General features: G+C 37.0%; 1 protein-coding gene across 1 annotated transcript in view; it reads right to left on the reverse strand.

Annotated features, from left to right (window-relative positions):
• Positions 1-2219: 2219 nt before the first annotated feature.
• The window catches only part of WDPCP (WD repeat containing planar cell polarity effector), a 573555-nt gene continuing 553507 nt past the window's right edge, over positions 2220-22267 (reverse strand). Inside the window, exons 17-18 of the transcript XR_009357253.1 lie at positions 16081-16236; positions 2220-2679 (exon numbers count right to left, since the gene is read on the reverse strand). The gene's annotated coding sequence lies outside the window, so the exon portion shown is untranslated. The remainder of the gene's footprint in view (positions 2680-16080; positions 16237-22267) is intronic.

Here is a 22267-nt window from a genome sequence, read left to right on the forward strand (position 1 = left end):
AGGATCCCTGCTGGGCAGAGAGCCTGATGTGGGCCTCAATCCCAGGACTCTGGGATGGGGACCTGAGTTGAAGGCAGAGGCTTAACCCACTGAGCCACCCAGGTGCCCTAAAAATAAAATATTTTTTAAAAAAAAGCTGAACATAGAAATAAGCTAAATTTTTGGAGAAACCCTAAGCAACATCGATGGTCAGATGAAAAGCCAAAGAGAATGAAATTCTCTAAAGACTAGAAAGAACACAAACAAAATATATAGACACTGTTACTTCTTGCCAAATATTTATTGCAGATGTTTTCACATAATAAAATTTTCTGCTAAATTCCTTCACCTACTTGAAGAGGTGATTCTGGTTCTTGGTTGATAAATATTGTAGTTTTGTAACTCACTTGCATTATCATCACACAGAGGATACAGAATTACTAATTTTAAACTACCACCTGGTAGGAAATGTGTGATGATCATATCAAATTTCAGAGAAAATAATATAATAGAGGAAATAAAGACTCCAGTCTTTATCCCAATATTGGGAACACTTCATTCCTCATCAATAATAGAAACAACATGATTGGATCAAAAAGTATACTCCACATTTGGGTCCATTCAACCTCTGCTTCTAAAATGCCCCTAGTTCCTTTAACCAGAATGTATAACAGCCCTTTGCTATGTTTAACAACGTATCAGTAGTTCCAGCAAGTTGAGAGAGGATAATCAATAAATGCTTCAGATTAATTGTGATTGGTTTCTTTCCTCACTAGACTGAACATGATGAAAAAAAAAAAAAAACTATTTTTCCAATGAATCTTGGGACACTGAAAAATTAAAATAAATAAAAAGAAAATTTAAAAAAAACACTAAAACCCCACAAAAACCAAAAAACTATTTTCTATATAGTTTGGTTGTTGGTAAGACCTTACTTAGTATGGTAGAAGAAGATGTTATCTTGCGATGCTCAAGTCACCTCAAGTCACCCACTTGGTGGCTCAGTCAGTTAAGCGACTAACTCCTGGTTTTGGCTCAGGTCATGATCTCATGGGTCCTGGTATCCAGCCCAAGTAAGGGTCGGGTGAGGAGTTGGGGGGTGGCATGCCCACAGTGGGGGATCTGCTTGAAGAGTCTCTCCCTCTACTCCTCCCCCCATGTGTGTGCTTGTACTTTCTCCCTTTCTGATATAAAGAAATCTTTTATTTTTTTTTTTAAAGATGTTATCTCACTGTTTATCTCTGAGGAAGAATGTGTTGGACTTTATGGAGAACTTGATACCCCAGCAAGGGATTGGTTACCATGGTCATATACAAATTTGCTGGAAGAAAATGAAAAGGAAACAGTGACTCTGGCACCTCTATGCTCTACATCCAAAAGAAAAAAGAAGCATCAGCCTGGTGAATTTATCTGAGGAAAATAGTGTTGTCATTTCCCTCACTGAATTATTTGGAATGTTTGTCAATATGAACAGTTGCAGAATTTTCCAAAACACTGTGGTAATAACTATTTCCTAAATATTGTGCCTATTTTTTTTGAAAGAACATGAAGGAAGTGATTTTATGTACAAATAGTATTATTGTTTTAAGTATTCATATTAAAGAGATGCATTCTATAGGGAGCTTGGCAGAAACACTAAAAAATAACAGTAATTGCAATTCATAATTCATACCAATCAGTGTTGAAACTCAAAATGCAAAAGTGGGAGGCAGTATCTCGTGATTAACAGCTTCATAGTTTTTGCACATCTGAGAAATGAGCGCTCAGGTGAATTTTATCTTTGGCAACATATTTTTAAAAGAAATGTGAGTGTGCCTATTTTAACAATTGTTTTTCTGTATCATGAACAGTATTCCCCACAATTTTAAATGTTTTAGATTAGAGAATTCTTTCTTTTTTTAAGATTTTTATTTATTTTTTTGACAGAGAGAGAGAGAGAGGTCACAAGTAGGCAGAGAGGCAGGCAGAGAGAGGGGGAAGCAGGCTCCCTGCTGAGCAGAGAGCCCAATGCTGTGCTCAATTTCAGGACACTGAGATCATGATCTGAGCTGAAGGCAGAGGTTTAACCCACTCAGCCACCCAGGTGCCCCTAGATTAGAGAATTCTTCAATGCACACTGTTTAAATATGTAGGTATATACACACACACACACATATGGTCTCATATTACCTTTTTATTTTTTGTTTTAGGTTTAAAAGCATGCTCATATGTTAGGTACTTACATAAATTGTTACATTATTTTTTCTATGTAATACCATTTTGTTTATGTGGTTTAAATATATTCTTCCTTTAAACTCTTTAAAAAAAAAAGCAACAGCTGCAGATAAGATAGCATATATTTACAAAAGTGCTTTTACTTTTAAACCCTCCATGTTCATCTTAGAAATAATTCCTAATGTTGTTAAGTGTAGCAAAGCTGTCTTTTCTAAATGGAGAAAACCACTTTGCTACCATGGAATTCTGACCATCGGTGACAGATGATCCACAGTACCAAAAGGTGATTAAAAAAAAAATCCTGAGGTTTATCAAGATCAAATGTAGGTAAACCAGTGTATGAAATACCAACTTATAGGCTGTTGATCCCAGGTTTCTTCCTCCCCGGGTTCAGGAAGGAGACAGCTTGTCTCTCATAGGATGGCAAAGTAGGTGATTTCTACCAAATATTAATGACATAGAAACATGTCGTTTCTGCTCCAGGACCTGCAAAGAGGAACATAAGGTTTGAGTTCTCCAAAATGCAGTTGTCAGAGAGTATTACCTGTTTTGAGGGGGGGGTGCTCTAGCCAGGAAAGAAAATGCAAGCACACTTATGATGGGAGAAGCAATGAGCTGTTTAATTAGAGTTGGGCATCTTAGCTTTATTAAGACAGAACAGCAGAGGAGTCCAAAAGAGACAAGCTGATTAATAGGAAGATGCCCAGGTAGTTGAAGAAATTTTACAGAAACCTGACTCTGTCTAGTTTGGTTTAGCACTGGAGATGAAAACCTGGAATGGTGATATCTCATCTGGCCAGATGACCCAGAACTGCTGCTGCACACCAAGGCAGCATTCCTTATCCTCCCCTGGAAAAGGGGACAAGTGGTTAGCCAGAGTGGACAATTCACAATTACACAGAGGCACCTTTTTATACTGAAACATTGCTTGAAAAAGCAGTCTTTGCCCCTTCCTTAGCAACAAAATCCCTCCACTTAAGAGAGCCAGGAGAATTCTGTTTTACTACATTTGCCAATTTATGAAGTGAATGGCAAACTACTGATATTTAGTTGCTACAAAAAAAAGTTAAAGAAAAAAATTTTGAAGAAAATGAGGGAAAGTATCATTTATCACTTATAAAGGCAAGGACATGAACATTCATTTGTCATGCAGTCTGCCTCATATTTTCCCCCAGGTTAACTAAGGTACAAAATAAGGAGGAACAAGACGCAAATGTTAGTTACTATAAAAATGCCTGCATATCTATAAAATCCAAGGGCTGGCAACTAAAACATAGTCAAATGATTTTAGGATTTTTTTTTTCAATATTGATACATAAGTGTAAGTATTCACTTCCAAATAAGAGAAAAGTTTTTGATTTTTTTCCTCTTTCAGGAAAATTCCCATAAAGTAATAAACTTGAGGGTTGGGGTCTTTTAATTTTTTGAGAATTTTGGTGAAAGACCTATAGGTTTATATTAGCCACGTTCATACTATGTCTAGAAAGCAACCTATTTTGGGAAACTTAATCTGAAAGCTTTCTCTTGAAAATGAAGGCATCAAATTTAAAAATATGGAAAATTTTAAATGTGATGCAAAGATAAATCGTTTTTCCCCCGTTCATATTGTTTTAATCCCTGTCAGATGTAGTTTACAAAGGGGAAGGACAAGTGTCCTTGTATAGAATATGCAGACACAGCCCGACACCATGGGGCCCATGGGAACACCATGGGGCCCATGGGAACAGCATCTCTAATCCCAGGAGTGGTTCTTGGCTCAAGGTGGCAGCCAGGAGCATAGATAGTTTATTAAAGTGCTGCTGCACAGTGGCCTCAACTATTAAACTTCAAACAGTCATTCCCACTTAAACTAGTCTGACTTTTTTTCTTTCCTATCTTGGGTGTCCCCAGAATCTTGGGGGACAGTTTCTAGGATTGACTTCTCAAATGCTGCCAGGTAATGGATTTAACATTTATGAAATGTCCATTAGATCTAGGCACTGGGACAGATTCTTTTTACTTAATTCACATAATCCTCAAGTGAGTTTAGATGTTTTTATTCTCCTTTTATAAATTATAAGAACTGAGGCAAGGGAAGGTTAAATAACTTGTCAAGATCATTTAGCTATTACTAAGTACTTGAGTTTAGATTTTTAATCATCTGATACCAAGCCAGTTATTTTGCCATTTTGCATAATCTAAAACCTAGTGTTAATGCAAATTATTTCTATTTGTCAAAAGCAGGAACAAATTCTTATGACTGGGTTGGGTAGGTCACCTTCTAGAGGTGACACGATATCCAAGAGGGGGATTTTTGATGACTAAGAGGCAAAGACTATCATTTCTAGGAATAATACCCATGAGTTGGAGCCCCTCCATAGCAGTCACCATTTGATAGGGGGTTGATTATCAGACATTGGGTGAAAACAAGAAAGCAACCATTTGGGTCATGGCTACACTAGAGCCTCAGAGTCAAAGCAGACTAGAAAAGGGGTAATCCTCTAACTTCTTTGCTGGATATCCTTCATTTTGGCTTTCTGTTTAACACATTATAAAGTTAATTTTTATAGTGGTCTACCAAGGCCTAATCCCAACCATATCCCTTTATCTTCCCAACCTCCTTCTCCACCCTATTTCTTCTTGATCATCATGCTCTAGCCACTCTGGTATTCTGCCTTTTTTTTTTTTTTTTTTTTTTTTTTTTTTAATCCGTCAAGCATCTCTCTCCCTGTTCCGTATTCTAGAACTTTGTCTAGATATCCACAGGCCTCACTTTCTTTTCTCTTTCAAGTCTTCAGTCAAATGTCGTTTTCTCAATGAGGCTGTCCTGATTATCCTCCTTAAAAATTGCCACACCCCTATTTCAGTGCTCTCTTATCTTGCTATATTTTTTTCCCATAGCATCTATAACCCACCAATACTATGTAATTTATTTATTATATTATTTTCCCACTCCCTCCCCATTAGAATACAAACTCTATAGGAATTTTTATCTCTTTTATTTATTGAGGCGACTCCAGTGCCTAGAAGAGGGCCTGGCACAGAATAAGTGCTTAATAAATATTTGTTGCATGAATGGTTGAGTTAATGAGTGGCCTCTTCTTCATTTTTTTAGAGGTTTTCTGACATCTGCAGCAAGTATTTTGAAGAATCCCTCAGTGTGTTGTCATCAGACTGACCCTGTTAATAGTAGATAAGTTCCAATTTCTCTGAATGGCAATATGGTCAGTTCATTTTTGGTAGAGTGACTTCGCTGTGATGATACTTGAATTAACATGTGAAAGACAAGCCTTGATTTTTGTTAGTTTATTTGTTTGAGCTTGTACAGTCTTAGATTTTCTTGGTAAGTTGTTTACTTTTTTGGAAAATTTTGGATATAAACTAAAGTTGGGAAATACAGTGAACTCTTAGGTACCTATCAAAAGCTTCTGCAGTTAATACATGGCTAGCCTCACTTTGTCAGTACTCCTTGCTCCCTGCCCCTTCACCAAGATTATTGTGAAGCAAAAAGCAATGATAAGATCACATATCATTTTATTTGTAAATTATCTGGAAAGTTTTAGGTAAAGTTGAATAGGGTTAAAACTCTTAACATTGCAGCTCATGATTTGTTTTAAAATATGGTTATATCGCTGTTTAAGCAAGTCACTCATATTCTGGAGTTTTACAATATTTGTGTCTTTCCATCTGAGATCTGCTGGACCAGTTTTCTGACTTTGATTTGAATGTGACTTCTTCCGTTTCAGCTATCTAGCTCAGTGTATTGGACAAAAACCCACAACTTCCTTTTAAGGTTTTTCATATGAATGGCCTTTTATATAAAATGACTGGATACTTTAAAAAGGGAAAGCTGTTTGTTTTTAGGGAGGTAGAATTATGGGTAATATGTAATTTTTCCAAAATTGGACTATATTATTACTGTTAAAAGAAAAAAGCATTTTGTAATTAAGGGTTCCCTACTTATCTGTGGAATATGAGATGACCAAATCAGTGATGCATGACAAAGGTCAATTTTGTTGTACCAGTGGCTGAAGAAGAGCTGGATAAAATACTTTGTTCAGAGCAAATGAGCTGTGATTTTTATCTGAAAGCTTATTTTTTGAAGCATAAATTCTGTCTTTGCTCTGGGGTTACTTCAAGACCTTCTCAAAGCATGTCCAAAGTCAAAGTGTTTAATTTGCTGAAAGTTGTTATAGGCCCCTGTAATCTGCAGGTATTTCTTAGATTGGAGAGCAGAGGTGAAAGTGAGCGATTTGTGTAACCATCACAATGTGTGCATTATTAAAATAAAGTTTTAAAAAATTAAAATTCCTTAAGTAATGTATCTCATATGCCATTTTAATCTTATTAGACTTTACATGTGGTCTTAATAATTTTCTAGCTTATCAGTTGTGAAGGTATAATAAAAAATTAGTCATTTGCTGTTACTAAATTATAGTCCATGTTAAGGAACATAGTCTGCTTAGAAACATCTGAAAGTTTTAAGTGCTGACTAGGACATTTTAAAATGTTATATTATTTTATTTTTTTTTTTTTTTATTTTTATTTTTTTTTTTTTTTATTTTTTTTTAAAGATTTTATTTATTTATTTGACAGAGAGAAATTACAAGTAAGCAGAGAGGCAGGCAGAGAGAGGAGGAAGCAGGCTCCCTGCTGAGCAGAGAGCCCGATGCGGGACTCGATCCCAGGACCCTGAGATCATGACCTGAGCCGAAGGCAGCGGCTTAACCCACTGAGCCACCCAGGCGCCCGAAAATGTTATATTATTTTAAAAAGATTTTCTTGACAGACAAATCAGCATCTCTGCCAGTTTTTGCATCATTATTTTTGGCAGGATAATAAGCTGTAATGCCAGGATTCAGATATATGGTAGTTGGAATTATAGATGATCCAAAAATTCATTCTCAAACTGTGATATATATCACACCCATAGGAAGTAGGGTGTAGATTACAAATAACTAGGTGTATACATGATTTTAAAGCTACCCAAATAAAGATAAGTGGTTTCTAATAAAGGGATAACTTTTGAACTACTGTAATTTTGATCATGTATTTTAAGTTAATAGAACATTCAAAGTCTTAGCACTTTGTCAGGCTTTGGCAGTACATAATGGTAAATATGTAATAATGCTTTGAATTTCTTAAGGAGAAAGGCATAACTTTAAACAGTTTCTGATGTGTATGTCCTTTGCTAATGAGGGAGCAGCTGAAGTCACAGGAGAGGCGTTAGTTGATGGAGTACAGTTTCTGAGGAGGCAGTTGGTAAGGCCATCTTAAATGGTTATGTGTAAGGATGCTGGGCCGAGTGGGTGAGGAGGGGCTGAAATCTAGTGCTTTTCCTGCTGAATTTATGCCCTTGTGTAGGGATCATGTGCCCAGAGGAGGCACTTTTCTCTTACACAGTTTATACATGACCTATCAGAGGCTCTGGTGGGTAGAGATGTGCCCCAGAGCTCAGGAGAAGTGATTCCTATTCCATAATGAAAATAAGAGAGCAGAAAGCAAAATCTAAGTAGACATACTTTCAAATATTTATTTTACTGAGGGCAGGAAGATACTGACTTTCTAGTAAAAAATTTTACATACATACATCTATCATTTTATTTGTAATAAAGTTCCCAGATGCACAGAACATGGCTTAACATTTTAAAAATTTTTTAAAATTTATTTTTAGCATAACAGTATTCATTGCTTTTGTACCACACTCAGTGCTCCATGCAATCCGTGCCCTCTGTAATACCCACCACCTGGTACCTCGACCTCCCACCCCCCGCCCCTTCAGAACCCTCAGATTGTTTTTCAGAGTCCATAGTCTCTCATGGTTCACCTCCGCTTCCAATTTCCCCCAACTCCCTTCTCCTCTCTAACTCCCCATGTCCTCCATGCTATTTGTTATGCTCCACAAATAAGTGAAACCATATGATAATTGACTCTCTCTGCTTGACTTATTTCACTCAGCAGAATCTCTTCCAGTCCTGTCCATGTTGCTACAAAAGTTGGGTATTCATCCTTTCTGATGGAGGCATAATACTCCATAGTGCATATGGACCACATCTTCCTTATCCATTCCTCCGTTGAAGGGCATATTGTTCTTTCCACAGTTTGGTGACCGTGGCCATTGCTGCTGTAAACATTGGGGTACAGATGGCCCTTCTTTTCACGACATCTGTGTCTTTGGGGTAAATACCCAGTAGTGCAATTGCAGGGTCATAGGGAAGTTCTATTTTTAATTTCTTGAGGAATCTCCACACTGTTCTCCAAAGAGGCTGCACGAACTTGCATTCCCACCAACAGTGGAAGAGGGTTCCCCTTTCTCCACACCCCCTCCCACACATGTTGTTTCCTGTCTTGCTAATTTTGGCCATTCTAACTGTTGTAAGGTGGTATCTCAATGTGGTTTTAATTTGAATCTCCCTGATGGCTAGTGATGATGAACATTTTTTCATGTGTCTGATCATGGCTTAACATTTTTAACTTTGTTTAAAAAAATTGTTTTCATATCACTTATGACTAGATATCATTATCTATATATACATTCATTAAAGTTTGAGTGGCCCATAAAGTTTTATGTGGTCTGACTTCTCCCTACCTTTCTGCCATCATTGCCTAGAGTTTATTCCTCTGCTGATTATATTTCAGCCACAGAGAATTCTTCTGTTCTTCAAAGTTCAAGATCATTTTGGGGGGAGACTTGATATTCCCTTTGCTTGGGTATTCTCTTTCCACCCTGCTTTACCTTGGCATGGTGGGTTTCTTTTTATCCTTTAGATCTTATGCACCTCACTGTGGCCTTCCCTTCCTGACTTTCAGTCTCTAATAGCCTTGCCAGCCCAGTCTTCTCTCACACATTATCTGTTTTTTCCCCAGTAGTACCCATTATTATATATTACTGTCATCTATTTATTATCTACTTATCCCAGATACTACCTCAAGGGCAAGGACCCTTGTTTGTCTTGTTTCCCAGAAATACATTCCCAATTACGTGTTTACCTAGCACATAATTGGTGCTCAATAATATTGTTGAATAAATTATTAAAGTGGGAAAGACATGCTCAAAATATATTTTATTTTATTTTATTTATTTGTTTTTTTAAAGATTTTATTTACTTATTCGATAGAGAGAGATCACAAGTAGGCAGAGAGAGAAAGGAGGAAGCAGGCTTCCCGCCAAGGAGAGAGCCCAATGCGGGACTCGATCCCAGGACCCTGGGATCATGACCCAAGCTGAAGGCAGAGGCTTTAACCCTCTGAGCCACCCAGGTGCCCCTCAAAATATATTTTAAAGTTATTTTTTTCTCCTGGTTTTTATGTTGGCAGCATGCTTCTCACTTTTCTATATTTTGGTTCTTTAGTCAGTTTTCTTATGCTGTTTTCTGAACCAGACAGCTTCCTGTGAGGCATACTAAAGTTTTCAAATTTAGGATAAAAAATAAATTGCTTGTTCCTGGTAAATAGCACCATGCAATGCATGGTTTAATTTAAAATCTTCAGATTTTGACTGTAAGTTTCAAGTAACTGTTGGTTATCTAGATCAGGGCTGGTAGTGTAACCCTTAATATCATTGTATGATTTAATACATAGATATAATTTGCAAAAATACTTGATGGTGATATGTTAGTGTTAATAAGAAATATTTAAAAATTTTCTACCAAATGCTGTCATTTGAAGCTATGAAGTAATTGATTTAAATGGTCCTGTTTATTCCAGTGATGTTAAAGTACTTCTCATAGACTGGTACTCAGGCAGCTACTTGTTCAGTCATCCCTGTAATCCAGCATTAAGAAATGGATAGGTATGGTATGGGTCAGTGTAGTGTGATAACAAGAATTCGAGGAGTTCCTGACTGGATGTCCCTTATCAGTGAATTAGGAGGCATGTTCATTTGCTCAGATTAAGAGGACAAATAGCTGGGGCACCTTGGTGGCTCAGCGGGTTAAAGCCTCTGCCTTTGGCTCAGGTCATGATCCCAGGGTCCTGGGATCGAGCCCCATATCAGGCTCTCTGCTAGGCAGGGAGCCTGCTTCCTCCTCTCTCTCTGCCTTCCTCTCTGCCTACTTGTGATCTCTGTCTGTCAAATAAATAAATAAATAAATAAATAAATAAATAAAAAAGAGGACAAATAGCTGGATGGTTGGGTTGAGGAAACAATGTAGAATGGAAAGGAATTGGCTAGGGAAGTGGAGAAAGGTTACTGGATGAGCTGATGACTGAGATAGATAATGATACATTTCAGTGGTACCAGTCTGTTAGTTTGTACAAATAACTGAAATGATAAATTGTTGGGTAACATAATAGGCAATTCTTATTTTTTTCAAGTTCTCTAGCATATGTCTTACAATTGGGGGGAAAACCCCACTATCAGATGGGGTTTTCAATATCTGTTAGTGTAGTTGATGAGATAACGACAATATGAAGGGGGAAGGTCAAGAGGTCTGTATGATGTTAAGATTTTATATTTCTTTTTTTTTTTTAAAGATTTTATTTATTTATTTGACAGAGAGAGATCACAAGTAGACAGAGAGGCAGGCAGAGAGAGAGAGAGAGAGGGAAGCAGGCTCCCTGCTGAGCAGAGAGTCCGATGCGGGCCTCGATCCCAGGACCCTGAGATCATGACCTGAGCCGAAGGCAGCGGCTTAACCCACTGAGCCACCCAGGTGTCCAAGATTTTATATTTCATTGAATTGTAAAAATAATGATTCTCTGTGGTTGCCAGGGACTCAGGGAGGGGAAAGAGGGAGTTATTAGCCAACAGGTATACAATTTCAGTTAGGCAAAATGGGTAAGTTGTATTGATTTGCTGTACAACGTTTTGCCTACAGTTAACAAGTACTATGTTGGGGCATCTGTGTGGCTCAGTGGGTTAAAGCCTCTGCCTTCAGCTCAGGTCATGATCCCAGAGTCCTGGGATGGAGCCGTGCATCAGGCTCTCTGCTTGGCAGGGAGCCTCCTCCCCACCCCTTTGCCTACTTGTGATCTCTGTCAAATAAATAAATAAATAAAATCTTTAAAAAAAAAGTACTATGTGGTATAGTCAAAAATCTGTTAAGGGCATAGATAGATCTTGTATTAAGGGTTCTTACTACAGTAAAACTTGTTAAAAAGAGGAAAAAGTAATTTTAAGAAGCCTGTGCAAAGTTAAATAAATTTATTGTAAATCTCTACAGCAACCACTAAAAATAAAGATTAAAAACCACAATACATTAAAATGAAATACTGAAAAAAAATTCAAATAATCCCAGTAAAGGCAAGAAAGAGAATACACAGAATGAAAACAGAAGGACAAACAGAAAACAATAAAATGGTAGTCCTAAATCCAAACATCAATATTTATATTAAATATAAATGGTCTAAATACAACAATCGAAAGATAGCAGTTGTTAGATTCAATTATAATTTTTTAAAAGATTCTATTATAGGGGTCCAGGAGTGGCTCAGTGGGTTAAAGCCTCTGCCTTCTGCTCAGGTCATGATCCCAGCGTCCTGGTATCGAGCCCTGCATTGGGCTCTTTGCTCAGCGGGGAGCCTGCCTTCCTTCCTCTCTCTCTGCCTGCCTCTCTGCCTACTTGTAACCTCTGTCTGTCAAATAAATTAAAAAAAAAATTATATTATAGTCTGTCCACAAGAAACCCATTCTAAGTTTAGTGCTATAGGAGGTTAAAAGGAAAGGATGGAAATAGATATACTGTTAAAATACTAGTAAAATATTTGGTGTGGCTATCAGGTGAAGTACACTTCAGAGCAAGGAAAATTACCAAGGATATTACACAGTGATAAAGAACCAAGAAGACTTAACAATTCTAAATATTTATCTACTTAAGAACAGAGCTTCAAAAAAATACATGATGCAAAAACTGGTAGAATTGAAAGGAGAAATGAGCAAATCCACCTGTAGGTGAAAATTTCAACATTCCTTTCAGTAAGTGATAAAATCAACAAAGATATAGAACATATGAATAGCATCAACTAACTGGATCTAATTGAAATAAAGAATACAAGACCCAAAAGAATAAAATGTATATTCTTTTCAGGTGCTTATAGAACATATACAAAGAATAGGATCAGCAAATGTTTTATGTAAAAGGCCAGATAGTAAATATTTAGGTACTGTGAGCTGTATGGTCTCTGTCACAACTATTCAAATCTGCCGCTGTAGTGCAAAAGCAGCCTTAGCTAATTCATAAATAAATAAGTTTGGTTATGTTCCAATAATACTTTATTTATGGATGTTGAACATTTAATTTCATGTAATTTTTCACAGGTCATGAAATGTTCTTTTGATATTTTCATCATTTAAAGTGTAAAAATAATTACTATTTCATTGGACCATACAGAAGTTGTCAGGGACTGAATTTTTGTATAAAAATAGGCCATAGTTTGCTCTCCCCTGGGCAAGATACACCATATCCTGGGGCATGAAACAAACCTTAAGAAAGTTTTAAAAACTTAAACCATACAAAGTCTGTTCTCTAAAAATGTTGGAATTAAATTCCAAAACAATATAAAAAGGTGTCTGGAAAATACACAAATATTTGGAAATTAGACAACATAATTCTAAATAACCTGTGGGTCAAAGAAGATGAAAGAAGTCTCAAGGTTAAATTACAACAGCTCAAATTGAATTTAAATGAAAATACAGGGGCGCCTGGGTGGCTCAGTTGTTGGGTGTCTGCCTGTGGCTCTGGTCATGATCTTGGCATCCTGGTCCTGGAATCCAGCCCTGTATTGGGCTCCCTGCTTGGTGGGGAGCTTGCTTCTCCCTCCCCAGCTCCACCGTGTTTGTGTTCCGTCTCTTGCTATCTCTCTCTGTCATAAATAAAATCTTAAAAAATTACAGGCAAACATATAAATATTTGTGGGGTGCAGTAATAGAGGGAAATTTGTAGCATTAAATTTATAGCACTAAAATAGAGGGAAATTTAGAGTACCAAGTGCTTATATTAGAAAATAAGAAAGATCTTAATAATCTAAGCTTTTATCTGTAGGTTTTCTATATAGAAAGTTCATTTTTTTTTCATTATGCTGTTATATGATTTTCTGATTGATTTGATATTTCTTTTGTTTGTGCCCATTCTTAAGATATGGATGAGTCTTCTGACTTTCTATTTTCTTTAATCCAATATGGCTAAATTCTCCTTGACTTTTTTTTTTAAGATTAAAAAAAATTTCTTAAGTAATCTCTACACCCAGTGTGGGGCTCAGCCCTACAACCCCAAGATCAAGAGTCACATGTTCCACTGACTGAGCCAGAATGTACCCCTTCTTGACTTCTGGTTCTGTGGCTAGGTTATTTTCTCTGAGCTAGAGTTTGGTGGTTGGGTAATGATTTGTGCTTACTTTCTATACTCTTAGAGTTGGGAGGGCTAGGGGAATAAGGGTAATTCAGATAGGAGTTGTGTAGTCTTTTCTAAAGGAAATGGATTGTGGGGACACCTGGGTGGTTCAGCTGTTAAGTGTCTGCCTTCAGCTCAGCTCATGATGCCAGGGTCCTGGGATCGAGCCCCACATCAAGTTCCATACTCAGCAGGAAGCCTGTTTCTCACACTCCCACTCCCCCTGCTTGTGTTCCTTCTCTCGCTTTGTCTCTGTCAAATTAAAAAAAAAAAAAATCTTAAGAAATGGGTTCTGCTTTTTCTTTAAAACTTATTGTGTCTAAACCAGGGTTCATTTCTTCTAAATGGGGTATACTTTTCCTGTGGGGGATATCTCAGATTTCTGATGGATTCCTCTGTTTTGTTGTGTAACCCTGGTGCTTTTTCTTCCATGGGGAAGAAGTATTCCATTCCATTTTACTTTATTTCTACTTCAACATTTATAGTTTATAATAGTTCACTTTCCTTTTAGTTTTCGATTTTGGTATATTCTGATTTACTGTTGTGGACTGTTAGCTATGCTTATGTTTTGAACAGTGGGCCTGAAGTTTCCTCATTTCTTCACTGGGATATAGATGCTGTATTTGGAGTTTGTCTGCTCTAAAGATCTTTTCAGTCCCTTTTTCCTGAGCTTCCTACTTATTCCTCAGTCTGCTTTTTTTCAGAGAGAGCACAATTTGTGAGAAATCTCGTGACTTTTCTGACATTTCTCTTTCCAGATCTTCTTTAGGGTGGAGGTGGGATGAAGATTATAGCCATCACACATATTTCTTTAGTCAACATTTTTTTTTTTTTTTTTTTTTTTGCAAATTGTGACAAATTGTCAGGAAAAAATTTTCCTCTGCCCTCTTAGGTTTGCTCTTGAGAGGCCTGCAGATTAAACTACCAAAGACATATTAGCAAGAGGAAAAAAACAGATTTAATTTTGTATGTTGTACTGGAGTTAAATGTGACTGAAGATTTTGGAATTTGGGACTTCTAGCATCTTAAAAGGGGTGGTAGAGTAGAAGGGCATTTTTGGGAGAACAGTGACTTCTTAGAGAGGCATGGGGAGAAGGGGCACTTATGAAAAAGCAAATGACTTTTTAGAAAGATGAGTGGGTCCTTAGAAGAAAAGATGATACATATATAGTTTTGTGACAAAATCTAACTGGGTGTAGAGCTGACCTCTTTTTTAGGAAAGAAATTAGAATTGTTCCTTGGGAGGGGCTTTATGACAATTGAATTCTTTTGGGAGTTCTGATTTTGGCAAATAAGGGGTTTTAGAAAGTCAAATGCACATAGCTCAAATAATTTGTATGCCACAGTGGCTTATTTTGGACCCCTTCATATGGTTGTTTCTCCTTTCTTGTTTGGTTTCTCTGCCTTTAAAATGTTCTTCAGTTGTTTTTGTTAGATTTTGACAAAGGAATTTTGTGATTCAGTTTTATTCATCTTTCTCCCTCATTTTCAGAATCTGTAATATTGTATAGTCAGGAAAATTAAAGATATTTCCATTGAAGAGTGCAAAATAGACCAAGAAGCAAGTTATGAAAGAATAAATGAGATGCTCATACATATTTTAGAAATTTTCCAAAATAAAAGCAGTGCACTGAAGTAATCTACCAAATTAATAAAGAACAATTAAAATTTATTGAGAATGAGGTAAAAAAAATCGTATTTAAACATGTTTCCTGAGAATTTGTGTTAAACTTTGTGGAAAACAATGTGATATGTTTCAAAATTCCTTTTTTTTTTTTAAAGATTTTATTTATTTGCTAGAGATAGAGAGAGTACACACAAGCAGGCAGAGAGGCAGGCAGAGGCAGCGACGAGAGAAGCAGGCTCCCCACCGAGCAAGGAGCCCGATGTGGGACTCGATCCCAGGACCTTGGAATCATGACCTGAGCCAAAGGCAGCAGCTCAACCAACTGAGCCACCCAGGCATCCCTCAAAATTCCTTTTTTAAATTAAAGAGCAGGAGAGCACAGGCAGGGGGAGTGGCAGGCAAAGAGGGAGGGATAAATAGGCCCCTCGCTGAAGAGGGAGCCTGATATGGGGCTCCATCCCAGGAGATCATGACCTGAGCTGAAGGCAGGTGGTTAACCAACCAAGCTACCCAGGCATCCCTGTTTCAGAATTCTTAAAAACATTTATTTTCTTTCACATACCATTTTTTTCCCCACATACCATTTTAATTCTAGGAATTTGATTTAAGGAAATACTCAGAAATAAGTATTTAGAAATAATGTAAATTTGTCAATGTTAATATAAACCCTAAAATGAAACTTATCTAAATGCTGATCAACAGCTGAGTATTAAAGTGTCATTGCTTTATACTCAACTAAAGAAAGCAGGACCCTAAGCCATATATGTTATATGATCCCAGTTTTACAACATACAGTCTTACCTCAGAGATGTTGCAGGTTTGGTTCTAGACCACTGCAGTGAAGCAAATCAAACCATTTTTTTCGTTTCCCAGTACATATAAAAGTTATGTTCACACTATAGTCTAGTTTGTTAAATGTACAATAACATTATGTCTAAAATATATACATACCTTAATTTAAAAATACTTTATTGCTAAAATATGCTAACCATCTTCTGAGCTTTCACTGAGCTGTAATTTTTGGTGGTGGAGCGTCTTCTTTGATATTGATGGCTGCTGACCGATCAGGGTGGTTGTCGCTGAAGGTTCAGGTGGCTTTGGCAATTTCTTAAAATAAGACAACAATAAAGTTTGCCACATTAGTAGACTCTTGCTTTCATGAATGGTTTCTCTGTACTGGGGGGTGCTATTTGATAGCATTTTAAAATGCTATTTGATAGCATTTTACCAACAGTAGCAGACTTCTTTCAAAATGGGCATCTATCCTTTTATAGATAAGATATAAAAGACCACTGCCTTATTTTTTTTTAAGACTTTATTTATTTACTTGACAGACAGAGATCACAAGTAGGCAGAGAGGCAGACAGAGAGAGAGACAGAGGAGGAAGCAGGCCCCCCATGGAGCAGAGAGCCCAATGTGGGGCTCTATCCCAAGACCCTAGGATCAGGATGATCTGAGCCAAAGGCAGAGGCTTTAACCCACTGACCCACCCAGGTGCCCCTGCCACTGCCTTATTAACTGATTTTATGTAATGTCCTATCCTTGATCATCATTTCAATGGTCTTCATAGCATCTTCACCAGGAGTAGATTCCAATCAAGAAACCACTTTCTTCATCCATAAGAAACTTTCCTAGTCCTTTTAAGTTTCATCATGAGATTCAGTCATAGAAATTTAGTCCCATCTTCAGCCTCTGCATCTAATTCTCATTCTCTTGCTATTTTCACTGCATCTGGAGTTCCTTCCTCCCTATGTCTTGAACTCCTCAAGGTCATCCACAAGGGTTGGAATCAACTTCTTCTAAACTCCTGTTCATGTTGACTTCTTCCCATAAATCTTGAATGTTCTTAATGGCATCTAGAGTGGTGAATTCTTTCCAGAAGGTTTCTTTTTTCTTTTTTAAAAGATTTTATTTATTTATTTGACACAGAAATCACAAGTAGGCAGAGAGGAGGCAAAGAGAAAGGGGAAAGCAGGCTCCCTGCTGAGCAGAGAGCCTGATGCGGGTCACCGACATCTGAGGACCCTGAGATAATGACCTGAACCGAAGGCAGAGGCCTAACCCACTGAGCCACCTAGGAGCCCTTTCCAGAAGTTTTCAGTTTGCTTTGCCAGATCCATCAGATGAATCAGGATCTATGGCAGCTTTTGAAAAACATTTTTTCAGTAATAAGACTTGAAAGTTGAAATGACTCATTGATCTTTGGACTGCAGTTTGGATGTTGTGCTAGCAGACATGAAACATAATAAATCTCATTCTGGGGGTACCTGGGTGGCTCAGTGGGTTAAAGCCTCTGCCTTCAGCTCAGGTCATGATCCCAGAGTCCTGGGATCGAGCCCCACATCGGGCTCTCTGCTCAGCAGGGAGCCTGCTTCCTTCTCTCTCTCGACCTGCCTCTCTGCCTACTTGTGATCTGTCTGTTAAATAAATAAATAAAATCTTTAAAAAAAAAAATAAAAATCTCATTCTGCATCTCCATCAGAACTCAGGTACATTGGTAATGAGCAGTAATATTTTCAGAGAAATCTTTTTCTGAGCAGTATCTCTACAGTGGGCTTAAAATAGTCAGTAAACTATGTTGTAAACAGATGTGCTATCATTAAGGCAGGCTTTTTTGTTCCATTTCTAGAGCACAGGCAGAGCAGATTTAGTGTAATTCTAGAGGGCTCTAGGATTTTGGGAATGGTAAGTGGGCATTGACATCAACTTCAAATCACCAGCTGCATTAGCCTCTAAAAAGAGAGCCTGTCCTGTGAAGCTAGGCATTGGCTTTCCTTCTAGCTATGAGTCCTAGATGGCACCTTCTTTCAGTAGGAGGTTGTTTTGTCTACATTGACAGTCTGTTTTCTTAGTGTAGCCACTTTCCTTAATTATCATAGCTAGATCTTCTGGATAACTTGCTGCAGTTTCTACATCAGCATCTGCTGCTTCATTTTACACTTTTATGTTATGGAGATTTCTTCTTTCCTTAAGTGCATAAACCAATTTCTGCTAGCTTCAAACTTTTCTTATGCAGTTTCCTCAAATTTCTGAGCCTTCATAGAATTGAAGAGTTAGGACCTTGATCTGGATTAGGTTTTGGCTTAAGGGAATGTTGTGGTTGATTTAATCTTCCATCCAGACCACTCAAACTTTTTCCATATCAGCAATAAATAAGGCTGTTTCTCTTTCTTACCATTCGTGTAGTACTTTCATTTCCTTCAAGGATTTTTCCTTTGTATTCATAATGTGACTAACTCTTAGGTACAAGAAGCCTAGATTTTGACCTGTCTCAGTGTTTGACACGCCATCTTTACTAAGCTTAATCATTTCTAGCTTCTGATATATAGTGAGAAATGTGCAACTCCTTGTCTTAGTTGAACACTTTGAGGCCATTGTAGGATTAGTGATTGACTTTTTAATATTAATATTGTTGTGTTCTAGGTAGTAGAGAGATCTAAGGAAAGGGAGAGAGAAACAAATTCCCCATTGGTGGAGCAGTCAGAACTCACAGAACATTTATTAACTTTGTTATCTTTTGTGGGTTCAGTTTGTGGTGCCCCAAGGCAATTACAATAGTAACATCAAATACCACTGACAAAAGATCATCATAACAAATATAATAATAATGAAAGAGTTTGAAATATTGGATGAATTATCAAAATATGATACACAGACATGAAACAAGAAACAACTGCTGTTGGAAAAATGACTTACTCAATGCTAGGTTGCCACAGACCTTCAGTTTATAAACAAAACAAAACACCCTTGTAATTTCTGTGAAACCCAGTAAAGCAAAGTGCAATAAAATGAGGTATACCTCTATTTACAGAAGAGTAAAAAGAAATAGAGGTTTCAAATTTTATTCTTCAAAAATTTCATGTATTTAAAAAAACATTCTATAATATATAATTTAAATTCAGGGAAAAAATAAATAAGGTTAAAAGGTATCTAATCTGGGGGCATCTGGCTGGCTCAGTTGGTAGAGCATGTAACTCTTGCTCTCAGGGTGAGTTCAAGCCCCATGTTGGGCATAGAGTTTACTTAAAAATAAATAAGTAAAAATAAAGTTATCTAAAATGGATAAAATAAATATAAAGAAGCACTCGAATGCAAATTTAAGAAATATTAAATAAGAGGATAAAAATAAGAGTCTAAAATGGTAAGATAGTAAAAATATTAAGACAGTAATATAAACTTAGAATAACTGCTAAGTTAAAGATTAAAGAACAATGATTAAATATGTTCAAGTGACACAAAGAATAAAATAGTCTTTGTATTTTTTGTAATACAAAGTATTTTTTGTAATTTGTATCTCTTAAGACTAAGGGATTGAAAAAAATCACACAAATGTGAAGGAGGTAGGTAGATACTCAAATCTAGACATTAACATCCTAAGATGTTACCAGGTTCTGGGTGAGGAAGTTTCACACCTTGAGTGCTTTATTGCAGATTTTTTTTTTTTTTTTTAAGTAAGCTCAATGCCCAATGTGATGCTCAAACTCACAGCCCAAAGATCAAAAGTTGCATGCTGCACTGACTGAGCCAACCAGGTGCCCCTTTATTGCAGATTTTTGAGGGTTAAAGGGCAATATCTATTTAATGGTGTCATTTCTCTCATGCTGTTCATATTTGCAAAAGCAGTAGTTCTCAGACATTTTAAAGGAAATTTGAGTTTGTTTCTTTATTCTGTCTTGTTTTTGGAAGTCCTTAATTATTTTGTAAAGCTCTGTGTATGAAATGTTTTCTGAATCATTGTCATAATCAAGGAATGTTTGTTTATGAAAGCAGAAAGCATTCAAAAAGGTTCAAGTAAAACTCTCTTGGAAAGAGTTGGTATCTTAAAGGGCATTTCATTTCATTCAATTGCTGGCAGCCTTGAGGAAACAGCTCTCTGGAACCAGCTGGCTTGTTGACATTTCTCTGCATGTTTGCTTCTCTCTTCTTATTCATTATAAACTGACTTTCCGGCTCACATATTTACTTGCATATGGCCTTATCAAGACCATTTCAAAGTGATAGCCTAAGACCTATAGTCCACATGACTTCTAGCTCTGCATCCCACAATAAGTGTCTCATCTTCTAATTCCAAATTTCCAGGAGAGAATAATGAATTGCTCAATCAGTTGTGTTCTGGAGTTGGGTTCGGAGTGAAGGGACAGGGTCAAATGGCACAAGGGAACTTTCCCTTCTAGGGTTATGAGCAGGACAGGTTTTCAAAGAAGAGATTAGTGGCATCTCTTGTATATGGCACGAGTAATTTTATTTTTTATATATAGTGTGAATAATTACAGAGTAAAGCAAGGGTTCATCTTTTAGTCTGATAATGCCTTTTACTCTTATGAATTACATGAGCACATCTCTCCTCTCTTAATAGTGGTAACTTCATTAAGTGCCACAAAATGAGAACATGCTGACTTCTAGCTAGTCACCCCTTCAAAAATTTTGTGTATTTAAGATTTAATATCTTTTATATAAAATGTTACCAAGTGAGGACTTTAATTCTGCCTCTTAAAAATTAAATGATTTATTTGACATTTTAAAATAAGGCAATCATTTGATACTTTAGACATTTTTTGACTTTTTTTTTTAAAAAAAGATTTTGTTTATTTATTTGACACAGAGAGAGAAGTCACAAGTAGGCAGAGCAGCAGACAGAGATAGAGGGGGAAGCAGGCTCCCTGCTGAGCAGGGAACCTGATGCAGGGCTTGATCCCAGGACCCTGAGATCATGACCTGAGCCGAAAGCAGAGGCTTGACCCACTGAGCCACTCAGGTGCCCCGACATTTTTGACATTTTAAAATAAAGTCTATTCATGTTATATAGACATTAAAACTTAATATTTTAGGAAAATCTTACTCTGTGTACATTTCTGGCATCACTTCTTGTATAATTTTAAAATCTGAAATCCTCTTAACATACAGAATAAATAGATTATGATATACTGAAAGATTAAGCTTTACTGTCTTGTGTCAGATTAATCCCTCATATATAGATCATCATTTGAACTGACAGAAATATGGCTGCAATTCAGCAAAAAAGCTCAATGGATAAATTATTTTATGTGGGATGAATTCTACACTTCTTGACTAGTTGTATAATTCTCCAAATTTAAATAGATCTCACAAACATTTTTCTTTGACTTTCATAGAGATTCATGGATGAAACAGGTAAAAACTAAATATACATAGGTGAATATCAAAATGGAGCACAAAAGATAAAAGTAGCTGTTATAGTATGAGGATTGTGGTTTGTAATTAATGGACATACATTTTAAAAATATTTAAAGGAAATTTAAGTAAAGCTTACTTTTTTCCTAACAGGAGATGGTTTTTAAAATGATTTTTAAAAAATTTATTAGAAAATTTTATTTATTTGACAGAGAGCACAAGCATGGAGAGCAGCAGTGGGAGAGTGAGAAGCAGGGTCTCTGCTGAGCAGGGAGCTGGATATGGGGCTTGATTGCAGGGCCCAGGGACCATGACCTGAGCTGAAGGTAGACACTTAACTGACTGAGCCACCCAGACACCTCTGAAAATGATTTGTAACTATCCTTTTATGTAAATAGTTGAGTGGTAGAGTAGAAATACTGACTTTAAGTAAAATTATTTATTTATTTATTTTTAAAGATTTTTATTTTTGCGGGGGAGAGAGAGAGGGAGAGAACGAGCAGGGCGAGTGGCAGGCAGAGGGAGAAGCGGGCTCCCTGCCAAGCGAAGAGCTAGATTAAGGGCTCGATCCCAGGACCCTGGGATCATGAGCAGAGGTGAAGGCAGCCACTTAACCAACTGAGCCACCCAGGCACCCCAAAACTCTTTTAATAAATACTTAAAAAATAAAAGTTTTGGGGCACCTGGGTGACTCAGTCGGTTAAACATCCAACTCTTGATCTCAGCTCAGGTCTTGATTTCAGTGTTGTGAGGTCAGGCCCCATGTGCATGCCCAGCATGGAGCCCACTTAAAATTGAATAAATAAAATAGCAAAACAATAAAAAAAATAAAAAATGAAAGTTTTAAGGGCATCTGGCTGGCTCAGTTGGAGAGTGTGTGGCTCTTGATCTTTGCGTCATGAGTTCAAGCCCTGCACTGGGCATAGAGCTTACTTACAAGTTTTGAGAAACTTATGTAACTCCTGACAATATTTGTAGTCTATATTA

This window comes from Mustela lutreola, chromosome 9, assembly GCF_030435805.1.
Source record: "Mustela lutreola isolate mMusLut2 chromosome 9, mMusLut2.pri, whole genome shotgun sequence".
Taxonomy (NCBI): domain Eukaryota; kingdom Metazoa; phylum Chordata; class Mammalia; order Carnivora; family Mustelidae; genus Mustela; species Mustela lutreola.